Consider the following 6,251-nt stretch of genomic DNA (forward strand, 5'->3'; position numbering starts at 1 on the left):
GCTACATATAACCTCTCCATTTCAAAGTGACTCTCATACCGAATTAAGTGTCTCACATTTAAGAATAAAGTGAAAAATGTCATCAGACTGAAGAGGTTAAGAAGCCAATTGTATGTTACTAATGCACATTATCCAGATAATAAACAGATAGCCTGCATGTAAGAGACAAGAGAAAGTAAGATTTCAGATGGAAGATAAAAAACTAAGGAACAGGAACTACAAAGATTATTCTGCAGAAGAAAATAAAGTCATAAGGCCTGCACTCTTCTGGCTTAAGGCTGCATCCAAAGTTACTGCTTTTATGCTAACAAAGCCTCCACTATTATTTCTGGTTTCCACAGTCACCAATGAGCGTGATGTGGTGAATGCTTGAATTACTGAAGCTTTCAGTCCGATGATGTATTTTGCATTTTATTACAGCCACCACCAACAGTTTTATTCAGTTCAGAAATGTTTCTAATTGGAGGAGTTAATATTGCCTCCATTAACCCTTTCACTGCTAGAGAAGTTGAATAAACCCATCAGGAGGTAGCAAGAATAAAGTACAAAAAGACATCACTGGACTGAATATATTAAACTGGGTATACAGTAATTAGAACTGTTATCCAGGAATCAAAAGTAAGTGCCATACCTCCACAGCGAGGCATTCCAAGGTGTGGTGTGATTTCTTTTCCTCTCCAGATTCTAACAAGTCAACTGTGGAAGAAACCCTTAGTAGGTCAGGTCATCTGTGCTGATTTTACTCTAACTTGGCCCAGATTTTCAAATTTCTTGCAGCTTATATCATGTAACTCAGTGTCAGAAAAGACAATACTATGGCCCTACATCCTTACCACAGCACTTCATTGAGATTAGCATCATTACAGTTCAGCATTATAAGGTGGAGAAGAGTAAAATGAGTACTGGTATAACACATCCTCCATACCAGTTTATTGCTAAATATGGCATGCAGTCATGTGTATGTTATTTACCTACTCTGGTGCAAAAAAGAATTGAATAAGAGGACATTCAGGTGTAATATGCAAAATCATCATCATCAACATCGTCATCGACATCATCAGCAGCAGCAGCAGCATTGACATCATCACCATCATCATCATTGTTGTCACTGTCATCAGTACTGTACCATCGTCAACAACATCACCATCAACATCATCACTGTCATCATCATCATCTTTATCATTCATACCTCAAACTGGGATGAGGTACGATTCAGAAACAGAGAAAAAGTACAGAAATGGGAAAACTATCAGTAGCATGCCAAGTGTGTTGGACATGCTGTTGGTAGTTTCCATTCCTTTATTTCTGGATCCGACTTCACCCAACACTTAAGTGAGGATAATGATCGAGATGATGACAATAATGATGGTGATGATGACAATGATGATGATGATGATGATGATCCAAAATAAATGACTAAAAAAGTGTAAGAAAGCCTCCTAAGTCAAATAGAAAACAACCCTAAGAACAACAACTGTACATGTTTGAAAAGCAGTATTGAATATATTGTCTACTAAGCTGCAAGAAATATAGCATAAGTCAAGTTACCAACAATAAGAGAAATGGGATAAATGGAAGAAATTCAGACTCTTACAGATGAAGTTTTCTATTGTTTTTTTCAACAGATAAAAAGTGTGTGTGTAGCACGAGGGAACAAGTTGTAAGCAGCAATAGTATATGTAAGAACTGTGTACTAATGTGCATGTTTATGTATAAAAGATATATATTTACAGTATATATAAATTCATAATATTCATGTGAAGTCAAATTCAATGCAGGATCATTTAGCTCCAATTGTGAACTCTAGCAAACATCAACAACACTCATTCATCATCATGGTTGCTGCATTCTGGATACAGGTCTACTGTATATGCAACACCTTTGCTTCATTATATGGCTTCCCTACTTACCATGCGGTGTTGACCTAGTGCTAGTTTACTTGTCATTATGTACAGTAGATAACACTATCAGAGATGCACTTTGCACACATTATTTATTAGTGTCCAAAACTTTCAACTGTAGAATACAAACAGCAGTCATACCTTACAATACAAGCACTGCACTGTAAGAATAACTTGGGTCAAGGTACTTCATTAGGCAATGATCCTTCCTTGCTGGAAAACTTCATCAATTATAGATCTAAGCCATCCTTTCATTGTACAGGACATAGATTTTCATAGTTTCTAAAGCCCAAGTACTATCTATGGTGCTGATATTTTTTACATCCAAGTCTTGCCATTTCCAACTATTTTATTCAGCACACAAGAAATTTTCCAAACTGGAGGGGTTAAAGGTAGCTTTGATTTAACCCCTTCCACAGTCCTACTAATTAGTTGACCTTCAAGGCCAATAAAACATGGGCTTGAATGTCTATAGAGGTGCACACCAATGTCAGGTATGTGTAAGTTGGCCATTACAATACATACACATTATTAAGTGGCTCTCTTAATCTGTAGCATACGACATACTTTACAGATTGCTATATACAGTACTGTACTTCTCAGAAAGAGAAACTAGTTTTCAAGTGTTCCACAGTTAACTTCAGATCAGGATGTTTTCAGCCACTACCAGTATAATATTATGTGATACACATGCAGTATACAAACCCTATTCACCCCCTGACCCAAAGATAACTGAAAGCTTTATATAAATACTGTACTCCAGTGCCACTCTTTGATCTATCATTTACCGAGGCCATACAATACTATAACAAATACTGACCTAAACATTGGCAGGTCCATACTTATGGAGAGGTGTGCTCTCCAAGCTGTCCTTCTTGTCTTGATTTGGTTTCTCCTTTGGATATTTAGAGGAAAACCCTTGAACCTCTTCATCATCATCACTGAACATCTTACAAAACATTAATCAGAGATGGAATCCCAATTAAACTTTCCACCACCCATGTACTGTATTATAGGAGTTAGCATGCTGCTTACGCAACAAGTAGTGAATGAGGAAGCTTACCATATCAAAGTGATCATTACTTCTATGGCATTAGCTTGGTCCTGAACCCTTCAGTCCAATGATCCATTTTTCATTTTAATCAGTCCACTGCCAGAAGATTTTATTCAACCTAGGAAGGACCCCTAGTACTGAGAGAGTTAATGATGGCTGTCCCTAACTCTTCTTGTTTGTATTCTCTTCCAAGCATAATACTGACGGTAGCACAAATAGTACAGAAATGGTTTGAAGATTGTAACTCAATCAGTTACAACTCTGTGTCACTTTGGGCTACATTCCCCTCATGTACTGCTTCATGTCAAGCCTTTACTATCACTCATCATCCTCTCTCTCCTTTTTTTTTTTTTTTTTTTTTTTATTAAGCTATGAACCCTGGGAACAACTTTCATCATATTCTTGACAATTTTATTCACCTTAGGGTAGACTTTTTAAAATGGAGGAATTAGACATAGCCTTCTGTATTAGAAATTATGTGATAGCAACATGAAACTCTGCCTCAGCACCCTTATTTCTTCACTTGGCCTTCCATGTATGCTACCATCCTTCAATCAAACTTGCATTAGCAAGTAGTCAGTGTTACTGTTTGCATACCTATATGTGGTGGTAGGTGGGGGTGTCCATCATCCTTTCACTATGTAGTGCTTCCTACTTCTTCCTTCACCTTTCAATCTTCTCTGTCAGCACTCCTCTCTTCCTATTTTTTCCCATTCTCCATGTCACCTTGCATTACTATTACTCTGCATTAAGTGACAAGCCTAACAGTGGCTTCCTCTAACCTAGGAAACCATTTACAGTAGGGGGTGGTAACCATATAACAAAATTCTGTACTGTAACGAGATGATGTGGACCCTACTATGGTGCCCTTGTTAATTGGTTGGAAAGATACAAATGTAGCATTCATCTGGGAATCAATCCTCCACACTCCTCCCTGCACCTCACTGTGGTATGGCACTGTCTGCTACAGAGAACATTGGTTCACTACACAGGACAGCCCTGCAGAAGTGATTACCTGCTTCCAGTTGGTAGGTCTGCTATGCTAGACAAAGCAGGATTACTCAACAACAACCATTAGTGTACATCATTAACTTCCCCTAACTTGGCACAAATACCTGTTGTAACCCCTTTTAGCTCAATTGATGGCTAAGTTAGACTTGAAAGTTAGCTTGACTAGTAACCAATGAGAATCATTTCCACCTTATAACTAAGGCTCTTTGACTTTCGTGCAAACCATGATTTATTCAAGTTGCAGGAGTGACTCAGTACTGTAGGTGAAAACAAAATGACTATAGTCATAATGCCTTTCTTGAAAATCATGCGCTTACTCTTTTACACATTCACTTGGGTTGCAACATACACACATTCCTAAACAGTATGGTACAGTACTTACAGCATCTGGAACATTCTCTCATCCCAATCCAAGTAATCATAACCTACGAAGTCAATTCCCACCCTGACTGTCTGTTATGTCTATGGCCAGATGCCTTAATCATGGAAAAGGTAGCCACAAACAAATAACTTTGTCTTCTGCCATCAAGCTATCTTTCCTCCATCTCACACCACTCTTACTCATAGATGTGTACCTCGCCATTCAACCTTGACTTCCCTCTCCCCCTCTGCCCTACCTCACTCATATACAATCCTCCCTTAGACATTCTCTCACTCTGCAGATTTGCCAGACACATGCTTAACATCAATGATCACACATTCATTCAAACTCAGCCTAAAGTTTCTTCATTCTTCCAATTTACAGTACAGTACCTAGTTTTTTTTTTTTTTTTTCCATGTACTGTATTTGAAATGTGTCTCCTAATCATTTCAATTTAAAATCTCATTCTGAAAAGAAGTACTCCATGCTTGCAGTGGTCAGCCATGTTCACATGTCGGACACTGATCAAACTGCAGTCTCATACAACATTCTACCTGTAAGACTTAAATATGCATTCATGAAAGCTATGTAACACCTTAGTAAATCCTCTCTATTATTTCCAAAACGAACTCTGGCTTTATTAGTTATAGTGCATTAAACCTTCCTTACTATAGGTAGCTTCTAGACTGTCTTCTACTGTCCTTTTTCAAATAAACTATTAATGTTAGGTCCAGTTATCATTCATTCATTCATCATCCAATCCTACGTTGCCTCATGGGGACCGTAGCAACCCGGGGCTAGGTAAGTGTGTCCTGACATTTAAGATAAGAGTGACCAGCTTCATTCCTCCCGGAGTGGCATTATGTGAGCAATAAACCCCAACCATCCCTTGGATATAAACCTTCACCGGCTCCATCTGATTGGAGCGCTGTAATTACACATTAAACCACCAGGTGCAAAAATTTGGTTATGTGGTTACCACCCAGCATAGTACAGTAAAAGTCCAATTCTTCGGCATTCAATGCCCCGGCAAATCTGACATTTCGGCAGTTTTGAGAAATAGTCCCATTTACGAAAATCTCTGATCGTTCGGCAGATTTTCCGATTTTTTTTGTCCCCTCTACTGCTGGGGACTTCTTCCAGCAGTAGCAGACTCCATTCAACCCCTTCTATTGTACATATGTAAATATGGAACCTACTATAAGTTTAGGTAAGTGCATGTGAACTTGTAGGCCTACTGTATCATTACATTTATATACAGTATGTTCACTAATTTCTTTATTTTTCATATTCATGAATAATACTGTATATATTACAGTATTGTACAGTATCAAACAGTATACAGTACTCTCTCCAAACACATTTGTAATGATATGAGTAGTGATGATGATGTTCACCGAAACATATAAGGTACCGAGTGGGTAGGGTTTTTGATAATTCGGCAATTTTGATATTTCGGCACTTGCCTGGTCCCATAGATGCCGAAAAATAGGACTTCTACTGTAAATGGTTTCCTGGTGTACAGGAAACCAAATATCTTAACTAGTTTCTGAAAAAACATAAACTACCTGTAACTTTCCTTCAGCAAAAGTAAGCCTTTTATTCTGTTCTCGCTCATCAATCTTACTTAAATTCAGAGATACCTCACACAGCACTGGTAAACAAATATCTATCAACCCCTTCTGGGTGAGAATGGCCTAAAAAAAATAACAACAATAATAATGCAACAAAAATACAGTACGTGGATCAGGTGAGAATCTTCTGATGGAAGTGGTTAACCAATGAAATAGTCTCCCCACAGAAATTTTTTGCCACATATCCCAACTACTCCTTCACCATCACAATTTCATTCCCTTAGTTTTTTTTTTTTTTTTTTCCCCTGCCCCTCATAACCTTTCTCATTTTTCTTATTAGCTTCTAGACT

Source organism: Coenobita brevimanus, chromosome 116 (assembly GCF_032717465.1).
Source record: "Coenobita brevimanus isolate Jiangsu-jjx chromosome 116, ASM3271746v2, whole genome shotgun sequence".
Classification (NCBI taxonomy): domain Eukaryota; kingdom Metazoa; phylum Arthropoda; class Malacostraca; order Decapoda; family Coenobitidae; genus Coenobita; species Coenobita brevimanus.